Source organism: Sceloporus occidentalis, unplaced genomic scaffold, assembly GCF_023333645.1.
Source record: "Sceloporus occidentalis isolate IW3139 unplaced genomic scaffold, rSceOcc1.0.p SCAF_6, whole genome shotgun sequence".
In the NCBI taxonomy this organism is placed as follows: Eukaryota; Metazoa; Chordata; class Lepidosauria; order Squamata; family Phrynosomatidae; genus Sceloporus; species Sceloporus occidentalis.
The window spans coordinates 5,449,779-5,469,990 of record NW_028316986.1 but is presented as its reverse complement, the minus strand read 5'-3'; positions in this window follow the sequence as shown (position 1 = coordinate 5,469,990).

Below are 20,212 nucleotides of genomic sequence, written 5' to 3'. Positions count from 1 at the left end.
GATGGTGGTATCTCCCTTCTGCTTGCTTTCTCCTTGTAACAATGGATATTTGATGAATTTCATTTCCAATTGCCCTCTCTTCATTAATGAGTATATTCCACAAATTACAAACTATCCACCCAACTTTCTTCCCCAGACAATGCTCATTGTAATATTGTTTGTTAGCCTAAGTTGCCATTTAATTGTCCTTATTAATGAGTGGTGGTTATTTATTATCGTTAATGATCATTTAGTATTCTCATTGATTGTAACTATTGTACATGAGAGATGAGCAGAAGATGGATCAAATTCTTCTGGGAAACTTGCTGCAGCTCAGGAAGCATGTCTGATTTTCCATTTTTAACAACACCATCAACTTCTTTATCCCTGGTATGCCCTAAATTAGACTATGGCACAAGGAAAGTGTGGAATAACCAGGAATTTTTGTGTGTGTTAAACACTGTGAGTTCAAATCTGCTTCGTGTTGTTAATTGCCCTTGAGTCGATCTTGTCTAATGGTGGCTCTGTGGATGAGACATCTCCAAGCCCTTCTATCTTCTACTGCTCTACTTAGGTCCTGCAGATTCAGGTGCATGACCTCCCTAATTGAGTAAACCCATCTGGCATGAGGTCTTCCTCTCTTTCTACTACCTTCTACCTTTCCTAGCATTATTATCTTTGTTAGTGAGTTCTGCCTTTTCATGATGTGGCCAAAGTACAACAGCCTCAGTTTCATCAACTTGGCTTCCAGGGAGATTTCAGGGATGGCTTCATTTAGGATCCATTTGTTTGTCTCTTTTGCTATCAACAGTATCCTCAACACTCTTGTCAAAACAAATTCTTGGGTGTAGCTGAGCCACCCTGTTCTTCTGTTCTGATCCACAGCTCGATCCAGTTGGCTATATTTGAGTTCTAGCAAAATACAAAGGCTAAGACCTTACATCGTGTTTGTGCAGTGTAAATATACATGTGCAATATAAATCATGGAGTACATGGGGATTGTGCTACACCACCTTCCTGCTGAAAACCCATGTTGTGCAACCAATGGTGTATCAGCCACTTTGCCTGTTGCCCCTCTGTGCCACAGGGAATAATGCACAGGAGCTGTTTCTGCAACCCCAATGAATCAAGTGGGACATGGAAAGCACTGACAAAAAGTTATGCACCATCCAGGAATGCAAAACTGCATGGCAGGATGCCTGTGGGTTTGTTCCAACTAGTGTAGGCCCAATCAATCAACTGTTGAATAGTAAGTCAATATGATGGTAAATCTAACTGAATGAAGGAGTCTACTCTGGTCACGGTTAACAATAAAATAGTTAAACTTGTGGAACTTCACTTACGCAACCATTTACTGCAAAGGGATCTTGTAGCACCTTTGAGATTTAACTGAGAAAAAGAAGTTGGTAGTACAGCATAAGCTTTCATAGACTTAAGTCTACTTTATCAGATGCCTACAGCGAAGTACCTGGAAACAGGAGGCACTTCACTCCATGTATCTGATGAAGCAGACCAGTGGTCTCCAACCTTTGGTTCTCCAAGTCTTTTGGACTTCAGCTATCAGAAGCCCCAGCTAGCTTGGCCAACAGTGAAGAATTTTGGAAACTGAAGTCAAGAACATCTGGAAAACCAAAGGTTGTGAATCACTGAAGTAGAGTTCAGTCTATAATTGAGTCTCAAAGGTGCTACAAGAGCCCTTTGTATACTAATCCAGAGTATTAATGGATTGTATCTGCTGCATAAAGGCAAAAAAAAAATGTGTGCAATCGCACATATAAGGGAATTTATTTTGTGTTTGACACCAAAGTCTGGAATCCTGTCGTTTAACAAAGCTGTTTGCAATAGGAGGGGAAAAACATGAATGGAAGAAAGATGCCTCTGGAGAAAGAGGCTACTCAGACCTGGCAAATATTTGTCTTTCTCCTTTGTCAATGCTGTGCAGCCCTGAAAAATGTGCAATTGCTAGCACAGTGTGACAACAGGATTTCTGCCAAAATTGATCCTGCCAATTTGAAGTCTGCCCTCCTGCTATGTACCTATGTCTGTATTGCAGAGGGAAAGTAATGATAAAGAACATCTGTGTGGGAATTATATGGCCCTCCAGAGGTTGTTCCAACAGCATCATTCCTAACCATTGGCCCTCCTCCTGACCCAGATGGCTAGGAGTTGCTATCCAACTACATCTGGAGGGCTAACCAATTCTCACCCCTTAAAACAGAGTCTACTCATTGGCAAATAAATTGCTGAATGAGATCGAAATAGCTCATTCCCTAAAACAGTGCTGGTCCATGGACCAGTAATAGTCACTACGTCCTTGCTCCTGGTCCCTGGTGAGCTTCCAGGAAAGAAAGAAAGAAACAGTTGTAGCCAATGGATAAAACAAATATGGTGCAGGCCCCTGACACTTTGGGACAAATTAATTGCCAGTCCTACACATCATTAGACTACATCTCTGCACCTCTGCTTCTAAGTAACATTTGAAGGGGGTATTTAATATAATATATCATCATCATTATTATGAACTATTATTATTATTTATTATTATTAAGCTTTATATATTATTTGTTTATTTATTATGGTGGTGATGCTTTGAATATATATGTACCATCTGTTCACATAGTAGTGCCCAGTTCTTACAGCCCAAATCCTATTGGTAAGTTCCTGGTAGAATAGACCCATTGGATCTGCTGGTGAGTGGAGAGTCAACACTTACATAAATCTTATTTATCTAGCAGGGTATACACTGGTCAGTACCAATAATAAGATACTATCATACAATTGTTTAATTAACTTCCACAGAATTAATGCTTGTCAACAAGTATCCCTAGATTATTGTGTTATGTCACATTAGATATGTTACAGTACATCTCATTATATCATGTTAAATGATATAATTTAACATTTTTAAATATTTAAATATAGGTACAGTGTGCCCACACCATATGCAGGCGCACTATACATGACTTCAAGTTTATGCTGGTGCTGTGCAACAATGAAACAAATGGCACGCACCCGCAGCACACACACCGCACTGTATGCATGCGCCCCATTGTTTGCAATTGGGTGAGAGCATACGCAGAATTCCCCTTACGCGGGGAGATCTGGAACACATCCACTCCCTAAGGGAAGGTCTCACTGTACAAGATTATATAATCATATGCCCCAAATTGTGTATTTAATATGCCCCAGACATAAAAAAACAGGGTGAAGGAAGTGCCACTCACAAGACATACTACCTTAGTTCCCTTAATGTTCTGGGTTTTTTTCCAGACAAATTTGAGTCAGATATAACCCTAAATGTGCAAAGTGAGTGAATCTTAGGTATGAAAGCAGTGGTTTGATTTCCCTCACCCCCAGGACCCTAACAACCTTTGACCCCTCTCACACAAAAAGGACTGAAAACTGTCCAAAAGCAAAATGGGTAGTGGCACGACATCATTTCCAAGATACTCAAAATATACCTGTCCAATCTGTGGGAGACAGGAGCGAAAGTTGGTCCCTACCCTTGTGCAATAGCAAGTACATGGTGCAGTTGTCAATGCCTCCTATAATGGACAGAACAAATGGATGAAAGTTCCCTTTCAAGCAATGTCTGCTTCTATGTAAGGGCCCAAACAGCCAGGCCAAAATAAAGCTGCTTTGGGTCACACCTCCAGGTATGCTGTTTAAATGATGCATGCATCCTAAGAGGTTGGAAGCCACACCAAAGCCACGCTCCAGATGGTGACTGGAGACAGGGAGGGCCTTCTTTGGAGTTGCACCTTCTTTATGGAATGCTCTTCCCTACTCAACCCTACACAAAAGGTTAGCTGGTTTTAAATATTATTTAAAACAGTGCCATTTTCAATCACTAGATGGCAGGCTTCCCTAATCAGTGCATAGTTTTGCTGTTGCTAAAGTTTGAAATTGAGGAGGCAATCTAAACTCTTTAGATTTCTGTGATTTCTCTCAGTCAGTCCTAGTGTATCCAACTGAGACAACTACATCATTTCATCTGAAGTTGTTTTAGGATTTAAAAAATAAAAGCATAGAGATTAATAGTCTTATTTTTTAAAATCAATTTCAAGTGCAGGGCCTACTATTTCTAGTCCTACATACAGTCGCCCGTCCTAGTGCGCAGATCTGAAATCTGCGCCCTTGAATATACGCAGAGGAGCAACCTCCACTATTTGCAATGGTGCATGTGCCCATGCCACACTCACAGGCACATGCTCCATTCAAGCCTATGAGACTTGAATAAGCGTGAGCCTCCATTTTCGCAGGGGGGGGGGCAGAACGGATCCCCCACAAAAACAAAGGGCCAACTGTATTTCAAACACTTTCTTTTAACGTTGCCCCCAGAATTTGTTTGAGGCCAAAGGGACCAACTGTGAATGAATAAACAGTGAAAGAAGCAATAATGCACATTTAGCTACCCTCATATGCTTTCAGGCCAGCTCCTGTTTGTGGTGACCCTCTCCTATGGTTTTCACAGCAAGAATTCTTCAAAGGAGGTTTTCCATTCTCTTCCTCTAAGCATGAGAGAGAGTGACTTGCCCAAGGTAGGTTTTTCTGGCTGAGTGGAGATTCAAACTCTGGTCTCCCAAAGTCCTAGTCCATCAAACCACTACACCACACTGTCTCTCATAGCCAAATCATATCTGAGGAAAAGGACTGTCTTTGGTGAAATATTCTATAGTATATATTGCATAATTTATATCACACACTGAAGGTTTATGTACAATAATAAATAGAAAACCCACCTTTTCTGCAAAGCTCTTGTCTTATTTCCTTCCTTCCTTCCTTCCTTCCTTCCTTCCTTCCTTCCTTCCTTTCTTTCATCTCAGTGTATTTAAACTCTAATAAAAAACTATTAAAAAGCAACTGACCTCTGTCCATCAATGACAAGCAATGGAGCATTTTGAATCACAGCATAGTACAGCAAAGGCATCAGACACCACACAAAATCTTACAGAAATCCTGTTCACACCAGGCATATCAGCCCTTTGTTACCAGCTTTTTCTCCGGAATAAATCTTATGCAACTGAATGCAACCTCTAAAAGAAACATAAAAACAGTACACAGGAACACCTATCTTATTTAAGATCACAATCCTGTGTGCAATAAATTGAGCCTTGACTTCTGTCAAATTTGGTGGGACACTCAGTTTGGCAGGGACTGATTCCATGGATTTCATGAGATTTTTCCAGGATTCATAATACAGTGGGCCCTCCACATTTGCTGCAGTTAAGGGGACAAGATCCCCATGAAAGAGGGGAAACCCCAAATATAAAAACAACTATTTTTCCTCTGAGAGAACACCCCTCTAGGAATTTCTAGGCCCTCCAGTGTAAGGCTGTAGTCAACATCTGGAGGAAGTTGACCATAAATTGTGCTAGAGGACCTACAAATGCCTAGAGAAATGCTCTTCTAGATGCAGATGCAGCCTAGGCTTCATAACTTTGACTGACCTTGCCAAATCGCAGTGTTTGGAGAGTATGGAAAATGGGTTATGAAGTGCCAAGCAAGAGAGAAGCAAAAAGCAAGCTCTCCTCCCACTCCTGCTGTTGTCACACATTGTGGGGACAATTGTCCCCTCCTTTGCAGCCATGCAACACTCCTCCTCTCCCTGCCCTCTTGCCACCATAAAGTGATGAATCTCGACATCCAAGACTCTAACCTCCCTTTTGAAAAGTTGCACCTGCCACGATGGAGTCCATTGTTATCTGTCCAAGCAAACTGTCATGCCTGTGTCAGTCCCTCTGGGAGAGGCCTGGAGTGATGGTCCCAGGAGATCAGAGGTGGGGAGGGAGAACTTGGCTATGAACCATCAGTCCCTCCTCTTTTTCATCAATTGCAGCCACACAAGAACCCCTTCATTTTTTTAAAAAAAGAAGGGAAATTCAAGCAGTGGAAGCTGCTATAAAAACATGTGAAATAGTATTTTGCCATAGAATTTACATTTCTATACCACTTCATACTGAACTCAGCACTCTCTAAGGGGTATACAGTGTGTAAGCCAAACAGGCTGGGTACTCATTTTACCGACCTTCGAAAGGATGAAAGACTCAGTCAACCTTGGAGCCCTGGGATCGAACTCACAACATTGTGGCTGCAAGACTGGGCTCCTTGAAGTGCACACAAAGACAAACACAGATGAAATGAACCAGCCTGTGAAATGAACTTGGCAGGATCGAGTCAAGGCACCAGCAAGCCCAGCATCCTGCTTCATCTAATGGGAAAGTAAGTACTTGTTTTGAAGGTGAGGAGACCTAAGGGTGCAGCTACACTGTAGAAATACAGTGGGCTCTTGGTATCTGTTGGGGTTTGGTTCCAGGACACTCCATAGATACCAAAATGTATGGATGCTCAACTCCCATTATATACAATGAACCAGTGAAATGGTGCTCTTATATAAAATGGCAAAATCAAGGTTTTGTATACAGAACCCTGGGATTTGTAGTTTTCACTCTTTGGCAGGGAAAGGCTAAAGGCCTTGTAAAACTACAGATCCCAATATTCCATAGGATGGAGTAACAGCAGTTAAAGTGGTGTCAAACTGCATTATTTCCACTATGTAGATGTACCCAAATGTATTATGACTATATCCAATGGCCATTTCCTACAAAAGTAGACCCATTAAATTATTAGAAACTATTTGGTAAGTCAGGTTGAGGAATGTGTAACCTGTGGGCCACATGTATCCCTAAAAATCCACTTTTGGGGGCCCTGAAGTCTTTTTCCAAAGCCTCTCTTCCCATTTTTTTTTAAAAACAGGCAATTATCCTTTGAGTTTGGACCTGAAAATTACTGAAAATACCCAAACTGCTTCTGTACTTCTACTTGGGGTCTATGGGGCCAACTATAATTGAATACTGTAAACACAATCACAGTTTCAGTCTCAATATATATATCTTCAACAACAATAGAATATAGTTTCTTGTGGGTTTTTTGGACTATGTTGCAATGTTCTAGAAGAGTTTATTCCTGACGTTTCACCAGCATCTGTGGCTGGCATCTTAATCTCTGGAGTTGCCAGCCACAGATGCTGGCGAAACGTCAGGAATAAACTCTTCTAGAATATGGCCACATAGCCCCCAAAACCCACAAGAAACTATGGATGCCAGCCATGAAAGCCTTTGACTTAACAACAGAATAATTTATACATTAGATGCACATTCATTGTCCCCAAAGTCCCAAGCATCCAAAGTGGTGCCACAATGTGACCTGACTGCAGGACTCTTCTGTAGGAGCAGCTCAGCAGTGTAGCAACACTTTATGCAACCTTAAAGCCCTAAACAGAAGATATAAAGCAGATTAAAATGTAATATAGAAATTATACCCCAAAGAATTTACCCTTTTGTCCCCTCTAAATGGTGAAAGTTCTGGAAACCACCAAGCCCTATGAAGAGTGGCTTAGGGAGTTGGGTATGTTTAGCCTGAAGAAGAGAAGGTTAAAGGATGACACAATGGCCCTGTTTAAATATTCGAATGGAGGTCATGTTGAGGCTGGAGCAAACTTGTTTTCCGCTGCTCCAGAGACCAAGACACGGAGCAATGGGTTCAAACTACAGGAAAAGAGTTTCCAACTTAACATTAGGAATAACTTCCTGAATGTAAGAGCTGTTTGACATTGGAAGACACTGCCTCGGAGAGTGGTGGAGTCTCCATCTTTGGAGGTCTTTAAGCAGAGGCTGGATGGCCATCTGTCAGGGATGCTTTGGTTATGAGTGTCAAAGGGTTAAAGTCAACACACTGGGAAATGCTTAGATGTGTGTGTGTCTGACCATGAGCATCCAGCACTGGGAAGGACAAGGCTGATTATACACAGCTGATGCTCATAGGCTCAAGGACACTCTGGTGCCTGCGTGCACTAAACCTGGATGATGAAATATGTGTCTGGATTGCACAGGAGGACACTTGAGAGTGTGGGACAGGAAGTGATTGAGTTTCGGAGACCGCATGGTCTGAAGGCTATATAAACTCAAGGGCTTCCAGTAATTGCTTGTGGGTTGTAGTAGGAGTTGGTATCCGTGTGATCTGTATTATAGCATTGGTGATTTGGATAGCACTCTGTAAATAAAGATAGCACTTCGGGAGACTTGGCTTGTCTGGTCGTTAATCAGCTGAAGCCTGGCATCGGTTGCTGAGAGTCCCCGGAGATTCCTGCATTCCTTCAGTTCTTGGAAGACATCCAGTTGCTGTTATCTCTACTGAGGGCTATGAACCACGTTTCTGAATTTGCCAGTTATACTCTGCTATATGCCAGCATTGGCTATATGGCTCAGATGAGTTGCTGACAATGAGTCCCTGCATGACAGAAGGGGGTTGAACTGGATGGCTCTTGGGGTCTCTTCCAACTCTATGATTCTATCAGCATTTAACCACTGTGCCACCAGGGCTCCTGATGAGTCACAATCTCACTGACAAGAAAGGAAGACACAATCCAGGAGGGCTCTGTATCTTCTCTGAAGGCATCTTGCCTGCAGTATAGACCTTGGAACAGAAGGACAGGGCTTGAGCCCACTGCAAAACTAGGCAAGACTAGGTGTCCCCCCCCCCCCAAGGATCTGGCAAAATTCATTATCAATTAGAAGTGTACTAGATGACCAAGCACTAACAAATATTAAGACAGTGATCATTAATATTAAAGGAAAAAACAAAGTTGCCTGCTATCTATCCTAGGCACACCTGAGATCCCTTCTCCCTGCACATTGTGCTTGTGGAGGGGAAGGAGCCCCTACAGTGGCTTCACATGGGCTTGACTAACATGGCCTCACTTGGACTAACTTGAAATATTGCTTGGATTTCTTTAAAAGTGTGTGTCTTTTACTTTTTAGAGACTTTTCTGGGAAATGTTTGTTCCAGGACTAGACTGGCAATGGTTTCCCAGATGATTTTTTCATCTGCTGCCCCCAGACTGTGGAATGACCTGCTAAAAGAGATAAGGCAGCTGAAAACCCTGACAGCATTTGAAAGAGCAATAAAAACACATCTCATCCGGCAGGCCGACCCAGACGATTTTAAATCATGACATTTTAACTGGTATATTTTAAAGAATGTGTCGCATGAGTGTATTCTAATGGTGTAACAGTATTGTATTTTGTCTGTTGGTTTTATGCAATAATAATAATAATAATAATAATAATAATAATAATAATTATTATTATTATTATTATTATTATTATTATTATTATTATTATTACCAGCCGCTGCAGTGAAAGTTACGTCCCGACATGTTCATCACTGACATAAAGGCTTTCTTATAGCAATAAAGGAGGATTGGATTCATGGAAGAGGTCTGTAAAAGGCCTCCTACTCCTCTGACTTTTTTCCTTTTCCTTTTCCCTCTCCTTCTTCTTCTCCTTCTCCTCTTTCTCCTCCATCTCCTGTCTCCTCCTTTTTTCCTCTTTCCTCTTTTTCCTTTTCCTTCTTCTCCGTTTCCTTCTCTTCCTTCTCCTTTCTCTCCTCTCCTTTCTTTTTCTCTTCTTTATCCTTCTCTTCCTTCTCAATTTCATTCTCTTTCTCCTCCTTTTCCCTTTTCTTCTCCTTCCTTCTACTCTTCCTCCTTGTTTTCCTTCTACTCTTCTTCCTTCTTTTCCTTCTCTTTTCTCTTTTCTCATCCTTTTTTCCTGCTTCTCCCTTCTCCTCCTTTTCCTTCTCCTCTCCAAAGAATTCTCACCTCTAAAACAAAAGAAGTGGGTTGTGATGGTGTCAGTCCAATATATGCTATCATTATTCAACAACAGGATGCTGGGCCCATACATTATTAGATGTCTTTAATCTGGAAATTGCTCTCTCAGAAATGCAAGACAGTCACAACTGAGCTAGAACAACTCACAAAACTTTGTGTAAGCTGATGTACATACCAATGGCTGGAATCTTTTGTGACATACATAATATGTGTCCTCCAGTTTCTCTGAGTAGCCTAAAACACACACACACACACACAATTTCCAGGGAAATCCTGTTTAATGCTATGGTAGAAGAAAGATTTGAATTGCTTTGATCTATAAAAAGAATTTGTGGTGTTATTTTTTCCTTCCCCATTTCTTAGACATCATTGTCATCCCCACAAAATTCAAAATGACCTTAATATATTAGAAAGCTGGGCCAAAACTAACGAAATGAATTTCAACAGGGAGAAATGTATTGCACTTAGCAGGGGGGAAAATGAAATGCATGGATATAGGATGGGGGACACCTGGCTGAATGAAACATATGTGTGAAAGGGATCTAGAAGTTCTAGTAGACTGCAAGTTGAACATGAGTCAACAGTGTGATACGGCAGCTAACAAGGCCAATTTGATTCTAGGCTGCATCAATAGAAGTATAGTGTCTAGATCAGTGGTTCCCAACCTGTGGGTCGGGACCACTTTGGGGGTCGAACGACTCTTTCACAGGGGTCACCTAAGACCACCGGAAAACACATATTTGCACATAGCAATGAAAATAATTGTATGGTTGGGGGTCGCCACAACATGAGGAACTGTATTAAAGGGACGCGGCATTAGAAAGGTTGGGAACCACTGGTCTAGATCAAGGGAAGTAATTGTGCCAATCTATTCTGTTTTGGTCAGGCCTCACCTGGAATATTCAGTTCTGGGCACCACAATTCAAAAAGGACATTGAATTTTGCAAACCCAAAGCTAAGTGGTGGTTATGCTTTTCCACTCTTCGATCGCATACCAATGTTTTTCAACTGATGGCGCATCTGCCAATGTATCTATTTATTGTCGCCTTGTGTAATAAGGAGTGCATAGAGGCTTTTTCTGCAATCCCAGTGAACGGTAAACTGAAGACACTAATAAGTAGTTATGTACCATCCAAGAACATGAAATTGCATCTGAAAGTTGTGGAACTCCATTTACACAACTGTGAATGGAACATGGGCATTATGCAATGGCCATAAAAGGACAGCCACATCATGCCTAATGGAACATATGTGTGTATAAAACACAAACTGGATTCCAGCCATTTTGTGCAGCCGGGAAACAACTGCAAGAATCATTACAATGATTACTGTTACCTTTTCAGTCTTCATAACTTCATAACTTTATATTAATAGTTTAGCACAGGGAAACAAAATGTGCAGTAAGAAATAGAAATCTGTGCAGTTGTTGGCAATATGGGTTTTAATCAGGGACAAGTGGATGTGAAAAAGATAAAGGCTGCATCCTCACTGCAGAAATAATCCGGTTTGACACCACTTTGACTGTTATGGCTCAGTGTTAAGGAATTCTGGGAACTGAAGTTTGATGCGGCACCAGAGTTCTCTGACAGAGAAGGCTAAACGTCTCACAAAACTAACATTCCCAGAATTTCATAGCATTGAGCCATGGCAATTAAAATGAAGTCAAACTGCGTTATTTCTGCAGTGTGGACAACCCAAAGAAACAAGAAATTACAATGATTACTGTTACCTTTTCAGTCTTCATAACTTTATATTAATAGTTTAGCACAGGGAATAACTTCTGGTCTGCTCCAACTGTGACCATGGAGGAAGAGATGAAGATATGGCCAGCTGTTTTGAATCCGCTGTGTTGCTGCGGTTGCAGAACTTACTGGCACCTAGAAAGTACTGCACTTCCTCTCCAGATTTTGTTATGGCTTTTGTCATTATGATTTCTGGCCAGTCTGGTTTGGTCCTCTGAGCTATTCAGGGACAGTGCCAATGCACGCTCAGTTAATAACTTGGTGAGGCTGTCTGTGTCACTTTTAAGGATGCATTATTATTATTATTATTATTATTATTATTATTATTATTCAAGCCCGCCTATCCTCTGCTGCTCTACTTAGGTCTTGTAGATTCAGGCCAGTGACCTCTCTGATTGAGTTCATCCATCTGGCATGAGGTCTTCCTCTCTTTCTTCTGCCTTCTACTTTTCTCAGCATCTTTGTCTTTTCTAATGATTCATGCCTTCTCGTGGCCAAAGTACGACAGCCTGTTTGATCATTTTGGCTTCCGCCAAGAGTTCAAGCTGGATTTGTTCTGGGGCCCTATATTTGTCTTTTTAGCAGTCCATGGTATCCTCAGCACTCTTCTCCAATACCACCTCCCAGATAAGTTGATTTTCTTTTTATCTGCTTTCTTCACTGTCCAGCTCTCACGTCCGTACATGGTGATTGGGAATACAATGGTTTGGACGATACTACCTTTAGTACTTGGTTGTCTATCTTTACTCTTTGGGATCTTGTCTAGCCCTTCCATTTGTAGTCTTTTTCTTGTCTCTTAAAATCGTAGAATCGTAGAGTTGGAGGAGACCCCAAGGGCCATCCAGTCCAACCCCATTCTGCCATGCAGGAAATCCAAATCAAAGCATCCCCAACAGATGGCCATCCAGCCTCTGTTCAAAGACCTCCAAGGAAGGAGACCCCACCACTCTCCGTTGAGGGAGTGTGTCCCACTGTTGAACAGCTCTTATTTTCAGGAAGTTCCTCCTAATTTTAAGGTGGAATCTCTTTTCTTGGAGCTTGCATCCATTGCTCCGGGTCCTGTTCTCTGGAGCAGCAGAAAACAAGCTTGCTCCCTCCTCAATGTGACATCCCTTCAAATATTTAAACAGGGCTATCATATCACCTCGTAACCTTCTCTTCTCCAGGCTAAACATCCCCAGCTCCCAAAGTCTCTCCTTGTAGGGCATGGTTTCCAGACCCTTCACCATTTTGGTCTTGACTACAGTCTCTGCTCTGTTCAATGTTAGATCCAACAAACTAGAAATCTTTAACTTTTTCAATTTCTTCATTATCTACGTTTAAGGTATGTAGGCCCTCTATGGTCATTATTTTTGTTTTCGTTATGTTAAGCAGCAATCCTGCCTTTGCATTTTCTTCCTTGACCGTCCCCAGCAATTGTTCCAAGTCGACGACGTTCTCCGCCAGTAATATTGTGTCATCCGCATTGCATGGTCACACAAAATAATGTGGTGGATAGACTGAGGAGAAGCATCTCCTCTCTGGCTTCTTATGTCACAGGAAAGCATAACCTCAGCCTCCTCCCTTCCCCATTACTCCTTCCTTCCTTTTCCTGCAACAGAGCCACAAAGCATCTTAAGTGCTCTAAATTTAGCCGGCTGGAGAGAGAGACCCATAACCCATTCCTTGGCCAGCGTAATGGCTTTGAATACAGGAAGTGAGTAGTGGAAATGCCTAGGAAGGCCCAGACCTGGCCTCTTCCTGGAATCAAGTAAAGTGCAGTAATTCTGGGCTCTGGTTTCTGTCATGGGAACAGTCTTTAAAGCTTTCTGAAACCTGACCTCCATGCTCAAATAGATGGGCTGAATCCTAGGCTGCATCCACACTGGAGAAATAGCCCAGTTTAGCATCGCTTTAACTTCCCTGGCTCAAGGCTATGGAATTCTGGGAGTTGGAGTTTGTTGTGGGGCCCAGAGCGGAGCCAAACCAGATTATTTCTCCAGTGTGGATGCAGCCCTATATGTTGTTCTAACCAGGCTAGACCCATTTAGTGGATATGATTTACCAAAGTGTTGATTCAATGAGTCTTCAGTAGTTGGAGCAGTCAATAGGATTCAGGCTTGTTCTTCACACCCCAAGGACCATGAGGCTGTGCAAGTGAGTGACAAGGCACAGTATCATCCAAAATCCACAAGACAGGGATACCTTTATTGGGCCAACCAAAATGCACAGTATACGTGTTGCAAGCTTTCAGTGCTCCACTGGCTTCTTCATCAGGCAAAGGTGCTAAAAATCATACAGGAGAGAAAAAACAATCTGTAAGTACCTTTTTGTATTGCTAATGGGATTTAAATTTTATTTCCTGGGCTTTCAATTGCTTTTCGTCCCAGTACTGCATGGCTACAAGGAGGAGTGGCCTGCCTATATAAATCATCATCATTATTATTATTTGTATCCCACCTCTCCGAGCAGATTGAGGGGGCTAACAGTAATAAAACACCCTTAAAACACAATAAAACAGTTATCCTCATTATATCCCAACCCTCCCAAACCCACCCGTGCACAATAAAATACTATTAAATATTAAAACAAGGCATAGGCAGCTCCGGACAGCAGTGAATGCTTGATGAAATTAATAGGAAAATTACTAGGGTGTTAATCTGGGAAGGCCTGCCAGAAGAGATACGTCTTGATCACCTTTTTAAAGCAGTCAAGACTGACAATACGTCGGATCTCCTCCATAATTTGGGGGTGATAGAAGAGAAGGTCCTCTGAGTAACTACAGCCTGCCTAGTTTTCGCTGGCTGCAGTAAGTTTTTGCTAGAGGACCTAAGTGTGTGGGGCGGATTATATGGGAGAAGGCGATCACATAGGTAAGATGGACCCAAGCCATGAAGGGCTTTAAAGGTTATAACCAACACCTTGTACTGTGCCCAGAAGTTGATAGGCAGCCAGTGAAGGAACTTTAATGTAGGTGCCTTTCCATACCATCTTAACTTGCAACAACACCAAGAAAAACTTGATAAAATGCAGGCCATCGTTTTATAATTTTTTTCTTCTGTATCATTTTTAAGACCTTTGCCTGATGAAGAAGCATATGCAGCTTCAAACCTCCGACTTGTAATGTATGCATTTTGGTTAGCCCAATAAAGGTATCACGGTTTTGTGGATTTGGGGTGTTGTTTTACTTTGCTAGACAACCAACATGGCTCCCCCTGGATATGTTAAATAAAAGTTATAGGCTGCCTATATCCAAGCAATGTGGTTTCAGCGCCACATTGCTAGGATAGCACCTTTAGTGTCCATGGCTGCTGCAGTTCCTCCAACAACTCTTCCATGTTCCTTTCTTGCCTTCAAGAGCTGTTGTTGGGCAATTCATTCACACAACTGGCTGGAGATGCCAAGAATTTGCTGTGTTTATGGCCGTTCTGCCCATGGCATGCAAATTCTGTGTAATGTGCTGCCTGGCTTAGGACTGCTCTGTACAACAGAACATGTTTGCACAATGGATAGTCTGTCAGAGTTTGCCATCCTGTGGTGAGACATGAAATTACTGCACACTCCAGAACTAAGGCTGCGGCATGAAATTCACAAGTTCAACTCATATTTGGAGCAAGGATGGCAGAGAAATTGAATCTGCTAGGCTTTTAATCCAAACATACCTACTTTATACTTCCTGAACCTATATGTGAACTGAAATGTATGGCCACAATCCTCCATCAGATGTGTAACTTTACAATGGCACTATGTTGGTGACATGATATGCAACCATGCTGGTGAACTGTGATGAAGCACCATAAATGGGTAAAATAGAAAGAGAGGAAGACTGCAAGCTAGATGGAGAGACTCAGTTAAGCAGGCCACAAGTATACATTTGCAGTATATTGTTGTTGTTATTATTGTTATTATTATTATTATTATTATTTCTTACTCACCTCTCCCCATGGATCGAGGCAGGGAACAACAATTAACAAACACACCACATAAGTTAAAACACATCAGTTAAAATACACATCAGTTTAAAAGGGCATACATACAATTTTTTTAAAACACCAAGATATATAGATATTAAAGCAATCCACATTTAATGTCTGTGGATGTCAAACTGCAATATTTCTACAGTAGAGGCACCTTCAGGCTGGAACTCTGTTGGCTAAGCCCAGCTACAGGAGTCCCCTTTCAATTAATGGTTGAATGCTGAGTCAACATATAGGTATATCCCATTGATTAAACGGGTCTACTCTAACCTGGACTAACATTGGAATCCTGGGATTTGTAGTTCTGTTGTGGACCCAGGGCTCTCTGACAGAGAAGGCTAAATAGCTCACCAAACTACAAATCCCAGAGTTCCTTAGCATTGAGCCATGGCAATTAAAGCAGTGTCAAAGTGCATTATTTCTGCAGTGAAGATGCAGTCCAACCCTTGAAACCACTATACCATACCACTATACCACACTTGAGGTTGGAGTTTGTAGTTTGTTGTGAATGACACAAGAGCTCTGTGACAGAGAAGGCTAAATATCTCACAAAACTACAAATCCCAGAATTCCATACCATTGAGCCATGGAAGTTAAAATGGTCTCAAACATTATTTCTGCAGTGCAGATTAGTCCTTGGATAAGGATGATGAAGAAAGCCAATGTGGTGTAGTGGTTTGAGTGTTGGATTGTGACTCCAGAGTCCAGGGTTCGATTTCCAGCTTGGCTATGAAACCCACTGGGTGACCTTGGGCAAGTCACACTCTCTCAGCCTCAGGGGAAGACAATGACAAACCACCACAACAAAGATGACGAGGAGATACTGATTCAATACACAGATGGCACAAAGCTGCGAGATATAGCACACGTTACAAATGGCAGGAACAAGATTAGAAAACATTTTGACAAGACTGGAACACTGGGCTGAAACCAGCCAGATTAAATTCAGAGATAAATGTAAAGCCTAGCATGTGGGTAAAGGCACACATGTTGGATGGGGAAAGACCCATCTTGGCAGCAGTCCCTGTGAAAAGGTTTCTCAGTGTCTCAGTCAGTCATAAGCTGAACATGAGCCAACAGTGTGACACAGCTGCAAATGAAGTCAATGCAATTGCAGGCTACATTAACAGATGTTTGTCAGGGGAAGGTGGAGGATGGCACATATCTCTAGCTATGAGCGATGCTCCTCCACCTACATTCTTGCAGTGGTTAGTGGGAGCACAGTGGGCCCTCCACATTTGCTGGGGTTAGGAGCATAGAAATCCTGGGAAAGCGGGGAAACTACAAATAACAAAATCATTTTTTTACATGAGAGAAAACCTCTCTAGGAATCTCTAGGTCCTCCAGCACAACTCTGTGGTCAACATCTGCCAGTAGTTGACCATAGAATTGCATTGGAGGACCTACAAGTGTCTAGGAAAGTGTTCTCTCTAGGAATCTCTAGATCCTTCAGCATGACTTTTGGTGGAAGTTGACCATAGAGTCATGCTGGAGGACCTAGAGATTCCTAGAGAGAACATATGAATCAAATCTGTGAATCATCAAACCCGCAAAAATCAAAGCCACAAATGTGAAGGGCCAACTGTACTCTGTTGTGCTATTTCTATTGCAGTAAATGAACTCAGGTCTAACTCCGCAAATAACTAGTATTTCTAACTATTTCCTTGGGTGCTGCTCTTGCTTGGGAAATAAAGTATTAAAAATACCAAAGCTAAACCTGTTAGGAATTAGCCGTCTTTAGCAGAATCAGCAGGAAAATTGCTTCCCCGAGAACTAAAACTGACTCAAAAATAAACCAGTCAGACTGTTCCAGGCTACAAACTTTAAAAAGCATTCAAAGACATAGCCCTGTCAGTCTGGAAAATCAGTCTGCAAAGGATCTTGTTGTAGCACCTTTGAGATTAACTGAAAGAAAGAAGCTGGTAGTGTGAGCTTTTGTGAGCCTACTTCCTCAGATGCATGTTTGAAAAGTTAACCAATGACTTTGCATGATGGGGGAGCCTATATCTTAAAAAGCTAATGAAAGACCATATCTCCCTGTATGAACCCAGTAGGATTTTAAGATTGTCTGGAGACTGGAGAGGCCCTTCTTTCTGTCCCACCAACTTCTCAAGCTCACTTGGTGGGAAGAAGAGAGAGGGCCTTCTTAGTGGCTGCTCCCAGATTTTGAAACTCCCTCCCCAGAGAGACCAGGATGGCCCTATCCTTATCTTGCTTGGTTACAAAAAGGTATTCATGACCATGCATCTCAAAGGATAGTAAGAGCAAATGAAGAGGTTCAGATGTGGAGATACAGAAGGATTTCACATGAGGAAATGCTGTCCTATCTAAACCCCATTTATAGGTCTAAATAGCAAGGATGGGGAGAGAATGCTGTCATTTTTCCAGCCATAACAGTACACATACCCATGTACACACAGACTCACACATTCGCACACATACACTATCGTTCAGAACAGAAGCATCCTACATATTTCTAAATACTTTGCTTAATCAGATCAGCATGTCATCAGTGATATATGCAGGAGTAAGTTGCACAATGTATGTGGAGGGATTTTTTGTTTTACAATGAGCAGCAGTCATATCCAACTGATGGTGGTTTATGCTGAGTTGCGCATATGGAATCCTAGTGCATGTGACAGCTCATTAAAATACATGGAGTAGCACATGAGCACTCATTGCCTCTGTGTTTTGCAGTTGCACAATGGGTTGTCAGCCATGCACATTGCCCACTGATCCACATAAGCTGTGCCACATTAGTATTCAGAAAAGTAGTTGCACAGTGTAACTCTGCTGGAGGGCATTTACAGTGCATCTACACTGTAGAAATAATGCAATTTGACACCACTTTAAGTGCTGTAGCTCCATCCTATGGAATCCTGGGATTTTTGGTTTGACAAGGTCTTTAGCCTTCACTGCTGGTGCCTCACAAAACTGCAAATCCCAGGATTCTGTAGGATGGAGCTACAGCAGAGGATGTCAAACTGCATTATTTCTACAGTATAGATGCATCATCATCATCATCATCATCATCATCATCATCATCATCATCATCTATTATTATTATTATTAGTAGTAGTAGTAGTAGTATCCCACTCTTTCCCAAAAACTGAGACCCAGAGTATTAAAAGAACAGTACCATTAAAACCACACAACAATAATACATTAAAATAGAATTAAATTATTACAATATTAAAATAGATTGCTTGTGAAAAGAATACAATACAGTTGTGAAAAGAATACAATACCTGTCCCTGAAGGCCAGAGACAGCCTGGGGATTTTGTTGGTCTACCGGCCGCCCCGTGCGCTAACAGACTCCCTGGCCGAGCTGACACAGCTGGTCTCAGAACTGGTGTTGGAGTCCCCTAGGCTTCTTGTCCTGGGGGACCTCAACATCCCTTTCGGGGCCAGCGATATTCCAACTGGTGCAGCTCGGGAGTTCATGACTACCATGACAGCCATGGGCCTGTCTCAGTTGGTCTCAGGGCCAACGCATTGCGCTGGTAATACCCTTGATGTGATCTTCAGTACGGACTTGGAGGCTCCGTGGGTAGAGATCTCTAACATCTCTCCCCTGTCATGGACGGATCATTTCTTGGTTGAGGCTCGAATCAAGGCTTCTACCTTAAGTCCCCCCGGGGGGTGGCGGACCTATTAGGATGGTCCACCCTCGAAGGCTGATGGAACCCAAAAGGTTCCAAGAAGCCCTAGAGGAGTATACGACTGGCACTGACGGCGATTCTGTTGATGCCCTGGCCAACATCTGGGATTCTAATCTTTCCAGGGCTATACACAGTGTCGCTCCCAAGCGTCCTTTCCGGCCTGCTTCCAATAAACAACCTTGGTATACGGAAGATCTCAGGGTAAGGAAGCGGGCTGCGCAACGACTAGAGCGTAACTGGCGAAGACATCAGCGCTCATCCGACAGGACACTCCTTCGCTCTCACTTGAAGGCCTATGGAGTGGCAATAGGTGCAGCAAAGAATTCGTTCTGTGCTGCACGTATTGCGTCCGCAGAGTCGCGTCCAGCAGAGCTGTTCAGGGTTGTGAGGGAGCTAACTCAGCTCCCTCCCTCCCTGAGCCCTATTTTGGTACCATCTAAAGCCTGCTGTGACGATTTTAACAACTTCTTTGCGGATAAAATCTCTCGGATTAGGGCTGATCTTGACGCCGGTATTGATGCAGATCCTGTAAGAGAGGCGTCCGAAGCGTCCGTGGCCCCGGTTTTACTGGATCACTTTGAGTTTGTTAGTACCGATGAAGTGGACAAGATCCTTCGAAGCGTTAGGAAGACGACGTGCTCTCTTGATCCCTGTCCCTCATGGCTGGCAGCTCAGGGGGGCGATGTGGTGTTGACTATGTTGCACCGCATCGTTAACACATCTCTAAGAGAGGGTCAGTTCCCATCTAAACTGAAAGTAGCAGTGGTTAAACCCTTGCTTAAGAATCCCTCCTTAGACCCCCTGATACACAACAATTATCGGCCCATCTCGCTGCTACCTTTTTTGGGGAAGGTAATCGAGAGAGCAGTCGCCTTCCAGCTTCAATCGATCTTGGATGATACCGACTTTCTGGACCCATTTCAAACCGGCTTCCGGGCGGGCTATGGAGTTGAGACTGCCATGGTCGCCTTAGTTGATGATCTCCGTCTGGGCATGGACAGGGGAAGCGTGTCCCTGTTAGTGCTTTTGGACATCTCAGCGGCTTTCGATACCATCGATCATGGTATCCTTCTGGGACGCCTGGGGGAGTTGGGTATCGGGGGCACTGCCCTGCAGTGGTTCCGGTCCTACCTCTCGGGCAGATCCCAGATGGTGGAGCTGGGGGACTGTCGCTCCGACATGAGGGCCCTTACATCTGG